Source organism: Arachis ipaensis, chromosome B02 (assembly GCF_000816755.2).
Source record: "Arachis ipaensis cultivar K30076 chromosome B02, Araip1.1, whole genome shotgun sequence".
Taxonomy (NCBI): domain Eukaryota; kingdom Viridiplantae; phylum Streptophyta; class Magnoliopsida; order Fabales; family Fabaceae; genus Arachis; species Arachis ipaensis.
In genome coordinates, this window is record NC_029786.2 from 23233876 (window position 1) to 23252039 (window position 18164).

The window sequence follows — 18164 nt, forward strand, 5'->3', positions numbered from 1 at the left end:
TAATAATTAAAAATAATTAAATATCAATTTAGTAAAACATATTAAATCATTTAAAAAATTTTAACTATCATTTTTACAACTACATGTAAATAATCACCGAATTATATATATAAAAAGTGGTGCGGTACGGTGGATAGATGGAACTTACAAAGCCAAAGCCACCAGTTTTAAATCTTGGATCAACCATCGCATACTTGGAGCAATAAGTTCCAAGAAGGTGCATCACATAAGGGACTTCGTCAAACGCCGCATCGATACCACCATTAGCACTTTCTTTTGTGAAGAGATCATTGCATTCTTCTGTAGATTTATATATCTTAAGCTGGTTTTCATGGAACCGCAAATCCTTCAAGATTTCATGAACAAAAGAAGCTTCTAAATAACCAACATTCAACTGATTCTTTAAGAGTTGATGAACATCTGTAAATGCTGGGCGAAGTCGTTCAACTGTTAAGAGAGAGGTAAGACTTGCAGTGTAGCTTTGAACCAGAATTTGAACTACAAAAACCCATAATTGCTCTCCAGGCCACTCTTTCTTCTGCATATCACAAAGTTAACATTTTCGATCATATGGTGAAAATTATCTTCATGTGAAGTTGATAATTAAAAGTCATTAGATGATAATTTAATCAAACCTGTTAAATTATTTAATCAACTGCAGGTGAGTTTTTATCTTTTTAAATAAGCAATTATTTAATTAAGAAGAATATATCAAAATCAAAGTGAGTAGACATAGACACATACGATGAGAAAATACCATGGTTGAGAAGGAAAACCATAGGCCAGTGCCAATTTGATAAGGCATAGGCCCTCTAAAACATTCATTGATTTGGTGTTTGTTCGGTAGGTCAGTTACCGGACGGTTCGGATCGCGATCCGGGATGTTGGTGGGGATTCGTCAGGTCGTGGACTGCCGATCGAAGGATGCGAGGTCCCGATGTCCCGTGCTCCTCGTACTTCGTGTAAAAAGGGGGGTGCCACCTGCAAAGATACTCTGACGCTCTTGTCAGTAATGTGCAGGCGGAAAAGGTAATGTGATATGTGACGTACCTTGGGGGAAGAGCCAGTCTTCCCCTTATATACATGTCAGTGGTGGGCCCCATGGGGACAGGCCCATATCCTAAAGGATGCTGTCCCATAGCTGCGTGCGAGCCGTACAGAACGCGTGTCCGGGTCGGTTAAAGGATGCGTGGCCGGACCGGGTGGAGCTCGGGTCGGGTCGACCCGCGGGGATCTTCGGCCAGGCCGTAACAGTGCCCCCGACGCGCCAGTGATGGTCGTGAGGGCTATTGGTGGCACGTGATGTTCCCGTTTCGTGTGTTGTCGTCGAGTCGGCTGACCGTGGGAGAGACGCGTCTCTTGTGCGCGTGTCTCTTGGTTTGCTGAGGCGTCCGTTTGTCGCTTCGTTCTTCGCGCTGAGCATTAAATGCTCATAATGAGTTAAAAACCTTGTGCGCAAAGACCATTTTGCCCCTGCCTCTTTTCGCGCTCCTTGTGGTGGTTTTTAAACAGTTTCTTTCTCTTTTCCTCCTACTCCTGCTATTTTCACCTTCCTCTCTCCCTGATATCCAAAATTTCTTGTTCGAGCCCCCTCGCGCCTCTTTTTGTTCTCAAGTTCCTGCAATCAATTCAGGTAATTCTTGGTTCCTATTCTCTTGTGTTTACACTATGTTTTACTGCTGCGTAGTTGCTGTTTGTGATTGTTGCATGTTTGGTTTACTTTTGCCGAATGACTTTCCAATGTTGGGGTAGATGAATTAAGGGAGGGGTACCATTCCTGGGTAGGTTTTTAGGTGATTTGCGTGATAGGCGTAGCTTTTAACCGTATTTGGCCATGATTTGAGTTTGAAAAGGTGTAGTTTCTGGGTTTTTATGGGCTTCCGACCTCATAGACTGACGGAGTGGTACCCCGATGTAGGTATGCCTCGCATTGTCTCCCGGGCTTCTGCATCTGGCGCGGCCTACGACCTGTATGCCTGGGTAACTTCCGATATAAAGGACTCGCCCAACCAAATGGATCTGGTGGAGTTGACCGAGTTCTGGCAAGCCGGTTACTTGTGTGGGGGAACAGACGAGGAGGTCAACTATGAGGCCGCTGTTCCTGCCCCCAACGAGCGTATTTATGAGATCAATTTCCACTCTCCTCGTGTCCCCGATTGGATTTGGCTCTACAAATCTATGTTCACACAAGTCGGCGTTCGGATACCGCTTTCTGATTTCCAAATGGCGCTCCTCAACCGGATATCCGTCTCCCCCTCACAGCTCCATCCAAACAGCTGGGCCTCAATCCGCTGTTTCGAATTGGTTTGCGAATACCTCAAGCTACCGGTGTCGGTGGACGTCTTCCTCTTCTTCTTCAACCTTACTAATCCTTCCAAACAAGGGAAAGTGAGGAAGGGGTTCCTTTCTTTCCAATCTGCCTAGGGTAGGAGGATATTCGGCCTCTTCGAGGACTCCTACCATGGGTTCAAAGATAAGTACTTCAAAGTTTTCCCCGTCAAAGGTCGCCACCCCTTTTGGTTGTCGTTAGAGGGGGAGCGCCTTATCCCAACTTATTGGAGTTTTGGGGCGGGGTCGAACTCTTTCATTAAGGTGACGTATAAAAGGTTGTCGCCCGTAGATAAGCAAATAGCTGATGTACTTTCTGTTATTTTTGAAAAGAACCCCGTAAACCCCCATCTCCTCATGGGTGAACGGGAGGTCGCCAGGAGCTATATCCGTGAGTTGTCTTGTTTGCTTGCCTTCATTTTATTGTTGTTTTCTTTACCCGATCTAACGACTAATGCGTCTGTTGTTTGCTGCAGTGGAAATGTCTGCCACCGTGACCGGACTTGAGAATTTGGTGAAGACCTTTTTTGAAGTGAGTGACGACGAGAATGCCGAAGAAAAGGATGCCGGGAGGTCAGAGGGTCCTTCTGGGGAGAAGGAGAATCAGGCTGTGCCTTCTCCCCAGGATACCGGCGTGTCAGAGAAACAGACTGCAGGGGCCCAGGCTTCTCCTATTCGTGAGGAGGTGCCCGTTGAAGGGCATGCGTCTTTTACCCCCTTGTCGGACAGTGACGTGGAGCTCATCCATACTCCCAAGAGGCGGATGATGTCTTCCAGCCCGGAAGGGGCCCTCACTATTTTTTAATGGAAAGGAACTTTGATGCTACCAAATTTATTGACTCGCAGCTGATACCTGGGACGGAGGAGCATTTTCATGGGACTGAGCTGTCCGGGCAGGCGAGGTGGATGTACCGGACCTTGCTTCGTGGAGCCGTGATAGCTCGAAAGGCTGAATTCGAGTTGTCGGGAATGGAGGCGCTCCGGAGGAAGCTCGAGTCCTTTGTCAAAGCGAACAATGACTTCAAGGTCCAAGTTGAACTGCTCCAGGGCCAGCTGTCGGAGATGGGGGGAAAGCTCAGTGCTTCTGCGGAGAAAGCGTCGTCTGTTGCGGAGAAGTTGAAGGCGTCCGACGAGACCGTGGCCCGGCTGGTCGAGCGTGAGATGACCTTGGAGGGTCAGCTGAATGCCGCTCAGGGTCGGGTTGCCGCCTTGGAGAAAGAGCGGGAACAAGCCGTCTCAGAGGCAAAAACCGCTAAAGCTGAAGCCACAGAGCTTAAGAAGAAGCTCAAAATGACCAAGGAGCAAGGGAAGAACGCGATCTCCATGACCGAAGATGCCCTGAAGGCTCAGCTAAAGATCGCAGCTCCTGATTTCGACACGTCGGCAATTGGCGTTTTCAAGACTATCCAGGACGGAAAGATTGTTGTCATGTATTTACTGAACAACTTATTGCTCGTTTTATGTTTTAACACTTTATAAATTATGCTTATTCCGTCATTTGGCCGGGTTGCCGTTTACTATATTTGTTGCCGTTATTTCTCTCGGGGGTGGGCTCATGCCCGTTTTCCCGTTTTATGTTTGTTATGGCTTGGACCGCCGTGGTTGTGTTGTCGCCGTCATTGGCTTTGGCCGTAGGGAAGATGGCCCCCAGGGTGATCAGTCCCGGTCTGCCATTTTAAGGTGCTCTCGTGCGCAGCACACGTAGGGAAGTAGTAGACAAGTACGAAAATTTTTGACAAGTAGGAGTTAATCGTTAGCTAGGCAAATCAATCAATATGGCGAGTATTTGATAAAATAAAAAGGTAAATTATCATGCGAACAGAGCAAGTATTTACTATCTGTTTAGGTTCTCAGGTCGGTGAGTCGTCTGGTCATGAGTAGAACCTTCTTAGGTTACCCGCATTCCATGTTCTAGGTATTTCCTTGCCGTCGAGTCTTTCGAGCTTGTAGGCACCTTTTCCGAGCACCTCTTTAATCCTGTAGGGACCTTCCCAATTTGCCGCCAGCTTCCCTTCTCCAGGGGTCGGCACGCCGACGTCGTTGCGTCGTAGGACGAGGTCTCTTTCCTCGAAATCTCTTCTGAGGACTTTAGTGTTATAACGCAGGGCTATTTTTTGTTTTAACGCCGTTTCTGATAAGTGAGCCATCTCCCTTGTCTCCTCCACCAGGTCCTTTTCCACCGCTTCGTTCACACTTGCGAGCAGTAGCCGAGGGCTTGGTTCGCCGATTTCGACGGGTATAACCGCGTCGACCCCGTATGTTAGGCGGAAAGGAGTTTCCCCCGTGGCGCTTTGCTCGGTTGTCCGGTAGGACCACAGGACAGAAGCGAGCTCGTCGGCCCATGCTCCTTTCTTGTTCTCTAGGCGCTTCTTTAAGCCAAGTAGGATGACTTTGTTTGCGGCTTCTACTTGCCCATTTGTCTGGGGATGCTCTACCGAGGAGAACCTCTGTTTTATCTCCAGGCCAGAGAGGAATTCCGTGAACTTCTTGTCCGTGAACTGTGTCCCATTATTCGAGATGACGACCTCTGGGATACCGAAACGGGTTATTACCTGCCTCCACATGAACTTCCGGCGGTTGGAGGACGATATTGTGGCCAGTGGTTCAGCCTCTACCCATTTGGTGTAGTAATCAATAGCGACAATGAGGTATTTGACTTGTCCTGGGCCGACTGGGAAAGGTCCCAGGAGGTCTACTCCCCATTGTCCGAAAGGTCGAGTGGTCGTCAGTGAACTCAGCTCGGAGGCCGGTGCCTTGTGGAAGTTGGTATTTTGTTGACACTTTATGCACCTTTTGACAAATTCCTTTGAGTCTTTCATCATTGACGGCCAATAGTACCCGGCTCGGATGAGCTTCCTCGCTAGGGCTTTGCCCCCGATGTGGTGCCCGCAACACCCCTCGTGGACTTCTCTAAGTACATAGTCCGTCTGGTCGGGGTGTAAACATTTCAATAGGGGCTGGCTGAGTCCCTTTTTGAACAGTTGTCCTTGTATGATCGCATATCTGGCCGCCTCCCTTCTCAAAGTTTTGGCTGCTTTCTCATCGTCAGGTAACTTGCCGAGTTCCAGGAAGTTTATGATGGGGTCCAACCACGAGGGGCTTGACTCTGTCAGATGGAGAGCGACCGTTGGATCCTTCACCATGCCCTGGATGAGAGACCGGTTAACCGCTCCCGGCTTCGTGCTCGCTAGTTTGGACAAGAGGTCCGCCCGTGTGTTCCTTTCTCTTGGGACGTATTGGATCGTGACCTCTTGGAACTGACTTGTCATTTCTTTAACCTTTTCCAGGTATTTTTGCAGGAGGGGGTCCCGGGCTTGGTAGCTTCCGTTTACTTGGGAGGTGACGACCTGTGAGTCGCTGCATACTTCGACCTTCGTCGCCCCGACTTCACGTGCTAGTATTAGTCCGCTTAAGAGAGCTTCATATTCCGCTTGATTGTTCGACACAGGAAACTCGAACTTGGTCGATTGCTCGTAGATGACTCCTGCCGGGCTTTCTAAAATGACCCCTGCTCCCCCGGACGTTTGGTTGGAGGCCTCGTCCACGTGGAGCCTCCACCGTGTGCCCTTTTCCTCGGAGGGATCACCCGTTACCTCAACCAAGAAGTCAGCCATTGCCTGGGCTTTGATTGCGTGTCGGGGCTCATATTGCAAGTCGTATTGGGAGAGTTCGATGGCCCAAGTCATCATCCTACCAGCCAAATCAGGTTTTTGTAGTACTTGGCGAATTGCCTGGTCCGTTCTCACGACTATACGGTGACCCTGGAAGTATTGCCTTAACCTTTGGGAGGAAGTTAGGAGTGTCAAAGCCAGCTTTTCCAGTTTGCTGTACCTCAGCTCGGCTCCTTGTAGAGCCCTACTCACGAAGTAGACTGGCTGCTGAGCTTTCCCTTCTTCTATTACGAGCACCGCTGCAAGCGCTTTCTCTGTTACTGCCAGGTAGAGGTAGAGTGATTCTCCGGCCTTGGACTTCCCGAGCACCGGGGGACACTGCTAGGATTTCCTTGAAGTGGTTGAATGCCTCCTCGCACGCCGGGGTCCATTCGAATGCTATTCCCTTTTTCATCAGATTGAAGAAGGGCAGGGCTTTTGCTGCCGACGCACCGAGGAAACGGGATAATGCCGTCAGTCTCCCCGCCAATCGTTGGACATCTTTGATACAACCTGGGCTCTTCATCTGGAGAATCGCTTGGCACTTCTCGGGGTTGGCTTCTACCCCTCTTTGGGTGATCATGAATTCCAAGAACTTTCCGGCCTCTATGGCAAAGGCGCATTTGAGCGGGTTAAGCCTCATGCCGTGTTGCCGGAGGGACGCAAATACACCTCCCAGGTCGTTCAGAAGATCGTCTGGTCGTGTGGTTTTTGCGAGGATGTCGTCCACGTAGACTTCAACTGTCTTGCCTATAAGCTCACTGAATATCTTGTTCATCAATCTCTGGTATGTGGCGCCAGCATTTTTCAGACCAAATGGCATTACTTTGTAGCAATAGGTCCCTCCTGGCGTTATGAACGCCGTTTTTTCCTCGTCGGGTCGGTGCATCGGTATCTGGTTGTATCCAGAATAGGCGTCCATGAAGCTCAGATACCGGTACCCCGCAGCTGCATCGACGAGTGCGTCAATGTTTGGCAGGGGGTAGCAGTCCTTAGGACATGCCTTATTGAGGTCAGAGTAGTCTACACACATTCTCCACCTCCCATTGTGCTTCTTTACCAAAACTACGTTCGACAACCAGGTCGAGTAGTCCAATTCCCGGATAAACCTTGCTTCAAGGAGGCTGGCCGCCTGCCTGGCCACCTCCTCTGCCCTTTCCTGCGACATCTTTCTCTTCCTCTGGGCTATTGGCTTGGCTTCAGGTTTGACGGCCAGATGGTGTGACATGAGCTGGGGATCTATCCCTGGCATGTCGGCTGGCGTCCAAGCGAAGAGGTCGGCATTGGCTCTGATCATCTCCATCAGAGGCTCCTTTAATTCATGGGGGAGGTTTCTGTTTATGAACGTGAACTTCTCGTCCCCGTCACCAACCCTAAATTTTTCCAAATCCCCTTCTGGCTCAGGTCTGGGCTTATCTTCTATCCTGGCGTCCAAGTCGGCGAGGAAAACTCCTGAAGCTTCTTTGGAATTTTTCCTGAGAGAGAGGCTGGCGTGGTCGCAGGCGACCGCCGTTTCCAAGTCTCCCCTGATGGATCCTACAGATCCGTCATCAGCAACAAACTTCATCACGAGCAGCTTTGTACTAATGGCAACCCCCAGGTCGTTGATGGCTTTCCTCCCCAAGATAATGTTGTAGGCTGTGGAATCTCGTAAGATTACAAAATCTGCCATCACAGTCCTTCACCTTTGCCCTTGCTCAACGGAGGTCGGGAGCGAGATGATTCCATCCGGCTTGATGAAGTGGTCTCCCAATCCTACCACACAGTGCTGGTGGGTCACCTGATCGGTATCTCATAGTCCCAGGGCATTAAAGACGTTTCGAAACATGATGTTCGAATCTGCCCCGTATCCACCAGGATCCGTTTGACGAGGCCGGTTCCGACCCTGGCCGTGATGACCATGGGAGGACTTTCAGGCATCTCATCGAACCATTGATTTTCGGGGCCGAAGGAGATGGGTGGGAGTCCTCGAGAACCTCTGGCAGACGAGGAGGAGACTGCGAGGACCTTGGCATCTTTTTCTGTGCTGATTTCGACCTTGGGGCGGAGTTTCTCGCTGTTACTACGTTCACCACCGTGAGACCGTGGTCGTCCCTCTCTGGCTCTCGGCGTTGTCTTACTGCCCGGGAGCCGTCTTCGCCTCCATGATCCCGATTGCGTCTCCTCGGCTCCCTTATAAGATGGGAGAAATTGGCAAGTTTTCCGTCCCTGATTGCCTGCTCCAGGGCGTCTTTTAGGTCGAAGCAGTCTTGGGTTTTGTGTCCGTATCCTTTATGATATTCGCAGTAGAGGCTCTTATCTCCCCTCGTCCTGCCCTTCAGTGGTTGGGGTTTCGTCAGTATCCCCTTCTCTGCTATCTGTTGGTAAACTTCCGTGATCGGTGCCGTGAAGGGGGGTGTAATTAGTGAATTTCCTGACTCGGGGGAACGGCTTCAAGGCTTTGCCTGGCTCGCCGTCCCTGGCGTGTTCCCTTGGTTTCTCTCTGCCTTCGTAGTGCCGGGCTTGGTTGTAGGCGGGCTACCGTTTATTGGCAGCCACGACTCGGCTCACCTCCTCGTCGTTGATATACTCCTTGGCCACGCACTGGATCTCTTGCATTGTCCAGACTGGCTTTGTGGTAAGGTGTTTCCTGAAGTCCTCATTCAGGAGCCCATTCGTCAAGCATAAACTCGCTACTGAGTCCGTCAAACCGTCAATTTCCAAACACTCGTTGTTGAAACGGTCCAAGTATTTCCTGGTCGGCTCCCCGGCTCTCTGGGTCACCCCTAGCAAATTGATCGGGTGCTTGGCTTTGGCGATCCTGGTTGTAAACTGAGCCAGGAAGGTATGGCTGATGTCGGAGAATTGGGTCACCGAGCCCTGCGGGAGGTTATTGAACCACCGTATTGCAGGTCCCGCCAAAGTGACCGGGAAGGCGCGACATCTTACCTCATCCCCTACTCCTTCTAAGTTCATCCTGGCCTCGAAGGCCGTTAGGTGCTCCAGGGGGTCCTGCGTTCCATCGTACCTCATGTCCGTCGGCTTGTCAAAATGCTTTGGCAGCCGGACCTCGAGTATGGAGCGGTGGAATGGGGTGGCTCCTATTATCACGTGTCCCCGGGTATTCGTTCTGCCTTCGTCGTTCTCCCGACGGGCATCTTCGTCCCCTCGATTCGTGGTACGCCGCCCTTTGCGCCTGGCGTAAATGACGGGGTCGTGACGCCTTCTCGCGCGTCCTCTCTCCCCAGTGCTTTTTGATTCGCCCTGGGGGCTAGGCGTGTGCCGGGAGCGGCTCCTAGAGCGAGAACGGGAATGACTCTGTTCCGGGGTGCGCTGGTCGCGTTCCCTGTCCGGTAATCGGCGCTCCAAGTCTTGTCAGTAATGTGCAGGCGGAAAAGGTAGTGTGATATGTGACGTACCTTGGGGGAAGAGCCAGTCTTCCCCTTATATACATGTTAGTGGTGGGCCCCCCATGGGGACAGGCCCATATCCTAAAGGATGCTGTCCCATAGCTGCGTGCGAGCCGTACAGAACGCGTGTCCGGGTCGGTTAAAGGATGCATGGCTGGACCGGGTGGAGCTCGGGTCGGGTCGACCCGCGAGAATCTTGGGCCAGGCCGTAACAGTGTTCAAGTACCCAAACAACAAATCCTATTAAAATAAAGGTAAAAATATTGTTACCCAAAAGTCCCATGTCAATGGATTCAAGAAGGCCCATGCATTCTTCTTTCTATTGTCTCTTACTGGAACAACCATAGTCACACCAGATTTTGTGTACGGCAATGTGAAATCGACATATTTGGACCTGTTTCCCGTAATCATTGTGTTCCCACCACAGCATCAAACTTCTGCGCCAATAGACATGCATGGCTTCACAATCAGATTAAACTCATGAATAATAATGGTACATTGATTTCAATGTCTAAATATGAATTTAATTGTGATATAGTTTTAATGGTAGAAAAATATATCTGTATCCAATTATGTAATATCGTATTAGTAAAAATAATTAATTTTTATATCGACTACATGAATAATCATCTAAAAATAGATATGATTAGATTATAGTAAAATATCTTACACTCTTGTTATATCAAAATTAAACGCGTTTAAATAAACTTGGGTGATCAAATCATCATATGTTCCTGCCATCTCATTGTTGGAATTTTCAAATGGAATGAATTCAAATGGAAGGGCATAAGGCAACGCTTCTTGTTACCATGGTACAAAGAGTTTTAGGAAAGAAACGAAGAATTATTTAGAAAAGTATTATTTGTTATTCATATTTCTCATTTTTTATTACAAAGTTCTTATCAATATATAGATCAAGAGTACGCTAAGAGTACACTCGTTATGGAATAATATCCTAATAAATTACATTGATTTTTTTCTAATCCTCTTTGATATTTTTCTGATTTTGTTCCCTAATTATGATATTCTAATACTCCCCCTCAAGGTGAGTAGTGGGATCACCAATACTCAGCTTGGTTAGAACTTTAGCAAGGGCTTGTCTTAAAAGAATATCAGCCAACTGGTCTTCTGATCTCACAAATGGAAGCTCAATAATTTCATTCTCAATTTTTTCTTTGATAAAGTGTCGATCCACCTCAACATGTTTTGTTTTATCATGTTGTACAGGATTCTCTAAAATGCTGATTGCGGCTTTGTTGTCACATTTCAACTGGCTTGTCGATTGTGGTGGAAACCCAATCTCAGTCATCAATTGTCTTATCCACAATACTTCAGTTATGCCTTTAACGATCCCTCGAAATTCTGCCTCAGCACTTGAAAGAGCTACAACTTTCTACTTCTTGCTTTTCCAGGTTACCAGGTTGCCTCCAACAAGTGTAAAGTAACCAGCTGTTGATCTTCTATCATTTGGGTTGCCCGCCCAATCTGCGTCAGTGTATGCCTCAACCTTCAAATGGTCATTCCTTTTGAAAATGATTCCACTTCCTGGAGCTCCCTTCAAATATCGAACTATCCGCATAGCAGCTTCCATATGATCTTCTTGTGGCTTATGCATAAACTGACTTACTATTCCCACAGCATAAGCTATGTCAGGCCGAGTATGTGATAAGTAAATTAGTTTTCCAACCAGTCGTTGGTACCTTTCCTTATCTCCTAGGGTGGCACCTTCTACCATCTTTAACTTGTGATTAACTTGTATGGGCGTATCTATTGGTTTGCAATCCACCATTCCTGTTTCTGCCAGAAGGTCCAAAATGTACTTTCTTTGGGAGATAAAGATTCCTTTACTGGATCGTAGAACCTCTATTCCTAAGAAATATTTTAGTCCTCCCAAATCCTTCATTTTGAAGTCTGTAAATAGGTTCCTTCTCAATTTTGCAATTTCTTCAACATCACTTCTCGTTATGATCATATCATCCACATAGATTATTAGGCAAGTGATTAAATCTCCCCATTTTTTCAAAAAAAGGATATGATCAGAGTTGCTTTGCTTGTACCCATACCTTTTCATGGCAACTGTAAATCTTCCAAACCAGGCACGTGGAGATTGTTTAAGCCCATAAAGAGCCTTCTTTAATCGAAAAATTTCATGTTTTCCAAATCCCGTTGAGAAACCTGGAGGAGCTTCCATGTACACTTCTTCTTTCAACTCTCCATGCAAAAAAGCATTCTTGACGTCAAATTGGTGGAGTGGTCAGTCTTCATTTGCTGCTATTGAAAACAACACCCTGATAGTATTAATCTTTGCAACCGGTGAAAAAGTATCAGTGTAGTCGATACCATAGGTCTGTGTATAACCTTTGGCCACCAACCTTGCCTTGTACCGTTCAATAGTGCCATCTGCCTTGTGTTTAATGGTGAAAACCCATTTGCACCCGACTGGCTTTTTTTCTGTCGGTAGGATACACTTTTCCCAAGTTCCATTCTTCTCTAGAGCGTCCATTTCTGTATTCATGGCTTTTCGCCATTCAGCTTTCGCATTGGCCTTTCGGACAGTTCTTGGAATGTCTTCTGTTAAGAGTCTGGCGGAAAAAGTCTTTACAACATCTGCTATTCCTTCTCTAGCCACTCTTATTGGGTATCTTGAGTTACGGAAAACATGTTCTGGTGAGTACCGATCAGGAGGAATCCCTCTGTTTCTTCTTGGAGGAAGAATTAAGGTATTGGGCTCTGGTTCTTCATGTTCCAGTGCTATACTGTTATTGTTAGTGGCCTCATTAAAAACAGGGAGTAAATTATCAGATTGACAATTACTTACCTCTTGTCTGACATTCTCAAAAGGACTCTCACTGGTTGTATGTACCGAGTTATTTTCTACGTTGAGTGAAGTATGCTCGGTGGCTCCATCTACTTGCTCTGTTTGAACAGTTTCTAGGCAACAAAGGTTATTTAGCCAACTTGGTGGTTCTTTATTGTTCTCCCCCTAAATTCCATGTTGGCGGCTAAAATAAAATTCGGATTCTAAAAAATCACAATCCATGGTCACATGAATACGACGAGTGATTGGATTGTAGCACCTATACCCCTTTTAGTGTGTAGCATACCCAACGAAAATACATTTTTCTACACAAGGATCAAGTTTGGTTCTATTGGCTTTGGAAATATGGACAAAGACGGAACATCCAAATACCCGAGGTGGTAAGGTTAGAATAGGCGGGATTGCAGTTTGAGTAGCCAAGACTTGTAAGGGTGTTTTGTGGTGGAGAACTTGGGTAGGTAGGCGATTTAGTAAGTAGGCAGAGGTCGCTATAGCTTCAGGCCAAAAAATTTTTGGAACTTGTGCATCAAAAAGCATGGCTCGGGTCATCTCAAGTAACTTACGATTTCGCCGCTCAGCCACACCATTTTGTTGGGGTGTATTTGGGCAGGAAGTTTGATGAATAAGACCATTTTTCATAAAAAAATCGCGCATTGACTGGTTTATAAATTCCCCACCATTATCTGAGCGAAGTACTTGGATTTTCTTGTTGAATTGAGTTTGAATCATTTGGTAGAAAGCAAAGAACTTATCAGGTACTTCAGATTTGTGTTTTAAAAAATATACCCAAGTCATGCGAGAGAAATCATCCACAAATAACACAAAATATTAAAAATTATTATGGGAAATAGGAGCTGGACCCCACACATCTGAGTGTATTAGAGAAAAAATAAAATTGACTCTAGTGTTGGTTGGAGGAAAAGAAACTCTGTGATTTTTTGCACGAATACAAGTTTCACATATGAGGGGTTCAATACTACTTGTAAAAAGACTAGGAAATAGTAACTTGAGGTACCCAAATGAAGGATGTCCGAGACGCCTGTGCCATAACCAAAGTTGTCTAGTAACCGTTCCGTGAGCAAGCATGGCATGACCCTGGTGTGCTACTTCATCAACGTAGTAAAGGCCTTCTCGCTCAATACCACGCCCAATGATCTCCTTCGTAAGAATGTCCTGTAAAAGACAAAAGGTAGAGTACATGAGTACCACACAATTTAGTTCCTTTGTTACTTGGCTAACAGACAATAATTTTGATGATAGTTCAGGGACATATAGGCAATTTTTTAATTTCAATTTTTCTGAAAAAATAATGGAGCTTCCTCCTTTAACATCAATTAATTCCCCACTAGCTGTTTCAATATGAGCTTTTGAGAGTATAGTCAAGCTATTAAAATCATGGAGGTCATGAGTCATAGTATCAGTAGCCCCACAATCGAAAATCCAATCATTTATCTTTTTAATTGGATTCTGATTTTGGGTATCCCCTTTATATTGAGTCGCGGTCTGGGCTGAGCAGGCATGGAGTTCAGTAGTCCTTACCCTTACCGTCGCTGCTGTCTTGCCATAGTGACTTGCTTCCTCTCTTCTGGCCTCGCCACCGCTGCTCTGGGATGCTCACGACTCCCTTATTCTGATTTCTTGATGACTTGGGATTATTTTTCCACCAATCTGGGTAACCCACAATATTAAAGCAGTTTTCTTTGGTGTGTTTCTTCTTCCACCAATTGCTTTTTTCATCAGAGTTGCCCATAATGGATAATCATATCCGTTTAGTTTGAAACCAATTGACAAATTGTCGGAATTGGTTTGTGATGATCGCATTCCAAAATTATTGCGTAACATATTTGCAATTTGTAAAGAAATGGTTAATTTTGAGTCCCTAGAACCTAACTCTGCTTTGATACCATGGTACAAAGAGTTTTAGGAAAGAAACGAAGAATTATTTAGAAAAGTATTATTTGTTATTCATATTTCTCATTTTTTATTACAAAGTTCTTACCAATATATAGATCAAGAGTACGCTAAGAGTACACTTGTTATGGAATAATATCCTAATAAATTACATTGATTTTTTTCTAATCCTCTTTGATATTTTTCTGATTTTGTTCCCTAATGATGATATTCTAAATTCTAATACTTCTACCACAACATTAAACACATCAATGCAGAACCCGGTGACCTTTGTAGAATTGGTAATAGGATCATGGATTACTTTCACAAATTCAGAGAAGCCATTATCTTTCACTGGACTCCTATCTTTAACTTGTTACCATTTGTAGGAATTTCCCATCCCTTTGGAACAGAGTAAGAGTCCTCTGGCCATAGAATTGTTCTTAGATTCTCCTTAGAAGTTGAATTATTTGCATCCATGTCTCTGATTAGTCCCTTCTGTGGTGTCCAAAATCCAATGTTCCTCTCACTATTACCAATCACATTAACTATCTCAAATGGTGATGCTTCTAACTTCCCACCAGGCCACCACCCACTACTTTGAACTCACCATCAACACCTTTGAATCTAACATTTGATAAAGCTTCCCTCAGCTTCTCGCCGTTTCGCGAAACGCCAAAGTTTTCAAGATCAGTCACGTTGCTGGAGTTGTTGCTCACATTAGTGAAGCCGAAAACAGTGTTGTCAAGCTTCTCAGCTGCCATGGCTAATGCAGCAGTAGCATCATAGGCCCATATTCCAAAAACATCCAAATTAACATCAACAGGTGTTGGATTGTCTCTTAAGAACTCTCTTTTCCATCGAGCTCTAAAATCAAGAAGCTGTTTTGTTCTTGGAATATAAGGCCTAACACCCAGCACACCTTCCATGGATTTCATAACCCAAGAGTCCAATGAGTTAAAGAGATTAGCGATTCCAGCAGTCACAATCCAAACATAACCTTCATCCATCATTCCAATGTCTTTGGCAATGGTGAAGAGACGAGAGGCAAGACGGGATGTCATGTGAACAACAAAGACTCCAGTTTGCATAGTCATGAGCTTGTAGAGCTCTCTCTCAATGGCATCATTTGTGGCTGAGAAATCAATGGCGCTGAGATAAGGAACACGAATGTATGCTTTCTGAAATGAATTGGTTAGGGATGCAATGAGTCCTTCGCCATAACCGTTGTCCACGTATATTGGAACCACTTGTTTCCACCCAAAAGCTTGAACAATGGCGCTTATGGCCTCGACTTGAGTGAAATAATAATCTTTCTTTGCAATTTGGAACAAGTATGGGGTGTGGAGTGATGAGAGAGAAGGGCTCATTTCTGAGAACGTGAGAATGGGCACGTGCGCTTTATCTCCGAGGTTGATCACAAACATGGCTTCCATTGTTGTGATTGGTCCTATCACAGCTACCACTTGCTCATTCTTTATAAGGTCCACAAAAAAATTTTAAAATATTTTTGTTTTTAAAATTTTTTTTATTACATTGAGGTCTCTAAAAGTACATAGATAGGTTCTTCCGTCACAATTTTAATGATCTATTTGTCTAAGAGAAAATAATGGAACTGATTAATGTAAAGATTTATATGTCTTACTTTTATAAAATTAAGAAACCTCAACGTAATAAAATTTTTCTGGAGACTAAAATGTTCCAGGTAAAATTTTTTAGAGACTTATTTGAGTATATCCTCTATATTTGTTAAGGGTGTGATACTACAAAACAAGATACAAGATAGTGATAAAGATAGCAAGAGTTAGTTAAGTCTGTTTCTTGTAAAGAATGTCAAGATAGATAAGTTAGTTTTGCTGAGTATGTGTAGCAGCAGGTAGTATAAATACTTAAATAGGTTTAATATGTATCCTTAAGATTAGTACACTTTTTTCAATGAAATACAAAGCATAGAAGTATATTCAGTCACTCTCATTCCTATGCTCTCTTTCTTTCTTCTTTATTAAACACAATCTAATCCTGCAACTCAGCAATTCTGCCATTAATCAGAACGAAGCTCAATTCTGTTCCTCAGTTTCTTGAAATGCAAGCTAGCTATTCTTCCTTCAATATTGTTCTCTTGCCTAAACTTCTGCTTTTCTCCTTAATATTGTTCAATAGTTATGTGATATGTTCTTGTGTGACAATTATCCTAATAATATTCATTCTACAAGTACTTTTTCTGAATTGTATTTGATAATCCTCATAAATCATATCTTCTTGAACCCATTTTATAATTACAGTAGTCTTCTTAATTTTTATCTTTTTATAATTGTCAAAAAAAATAATAATAAAATATGGTGTTAATACAGAACAAATGTTGAATATTCTACAATAATTATTCTCAAGCATAATGAAATTATAGCTAAATATAGCAAAAATTAAAATGAAAGTAACCCAAATCCTTCAACTTAGCAATAATTAGACATCCCAAAATCAGTACAAATAATTTAGCGATAGTTATGCTAATGGTTAAACTATCGCTAACTGGCCAAGTGACGCTCAATTTGACAACAGTTTTGTAACTGTTGGAAAAAAAATTTTAGTTGTAGCATATTTTTTAAATATTTTTTATTTAAATATTAAAAGTAATTGATAAGAAAAAATACAAGTGTCGTCTTTCTTGAAGGCATGTAGTTGAAAGAGTATACCAACACTGAATATTGCACTCTTTAATGAAAAAAACAGTAAGCCAAGTCACCTTAGTGTACAATGATTAGATATACCATATTGTGTGACAACTCTGATCTATGTGAATAGAAACCAATATCCATAATACATGGAGAAATTAAACGTGATGCGCCTATAAAAAGTAACTGAAATATTTGATAACAAAAAAAATTAGTAAAAAATAGTTAAAATTGGTCTTATTTAATATTCATTCTCCATAGCGAATGTTCTGTTTTTTTTTTTAATTTATGTCATCGACGAACTTGGCAAGACTATGCCAGACAATGAAGACAAAATATGAGTGAAGAATAAAGGCAGCAACACCTTACCAGAAGGCGTGCCAGTTACCGAGAGAGTATTAAACGAGGAAAACAAATTGATACATCAAGTGGACTAACTAACATGGCAACACCATTACAAGATATCACAAATATACCTCCTCAATAATACTCTATAGTTAGAATTTTTATTCTAATTGTGGTCCAATTTGTTAATATAGAAATTAGTTTGGGTGGTATTGTAATTATTCATTATTATATTGACAGTTGGTCTGTTCTTTGATGGAAAGAACACGACTGTTCATCATAAACTTTATAAAATTTGGGTCCCCAATTCTGATCATCAGAACAAAAAAAAAATACACCTTGATTCCATCTGGTTTTCTGTGATTCAAGAATTGGAAATTCCAAATTAAATCAAAGAATTTATTGGCAATGGCTGGAGGTACGTAAATTACTGGTTTTATAAAGAAATCTAACATGTGGTATCAGAGCAAAATTGTCTCTGCCTTGCCATTTAAAAATTTGATTACTGTGCATTATTTTGATAAATTATTTTCAAAAGAAGAATGTGTAGTATGAATTTTGAAATAAGTAAGAAAAATCATTGAAAGTTAAAGTTGACGTACCATAAGAAGAGAGAATAATAAATAATATTCTCATAAAGAATCTTCTAAATTTGTGTCGTAGATGTTCTTCATAATAGTATAATTTTCCATGATTTCCATAAGTTTTCTTATTCTTGAATTAAAAAAAAAAAGAGAAGAAGAAAGGGAAGACGGTGGAAGAAAGAAGACAGAATAAACTTGTTTCAATGGATGAATTTTGTTTGTTATATAATATTAAATGCTTTCTACTTTTACGTTAAAGTTGTTGTGTTTCAAAATTTAAATTTTATTATAAAATTCAAATTTTGGTTGGAGTGAGGTTTAAACTTGGATCTTCTAAATATTGGCAAAATAGTAATCCACTAGATCATCTTCACTTTTGATATTAATCATGTTATTGAATTTATTTATTTAATGATTATATTTGCATGCAATATAAATTCTTCCGCTGCATATCATATTGTGATTAATATATGATTTATTGAGGAGTAGCT

At 43.4% G+C, this 18164-nt stretch overlaps 1 pseudogene; it reads right to left on the reverse strand.

Moving 5' to 3' along the window:
• The window catches only part of LOC107627040, a 16634-nt pseudogene extending 1066 nt beyond the window's left edge, over nt 1-15568 (reverse strand).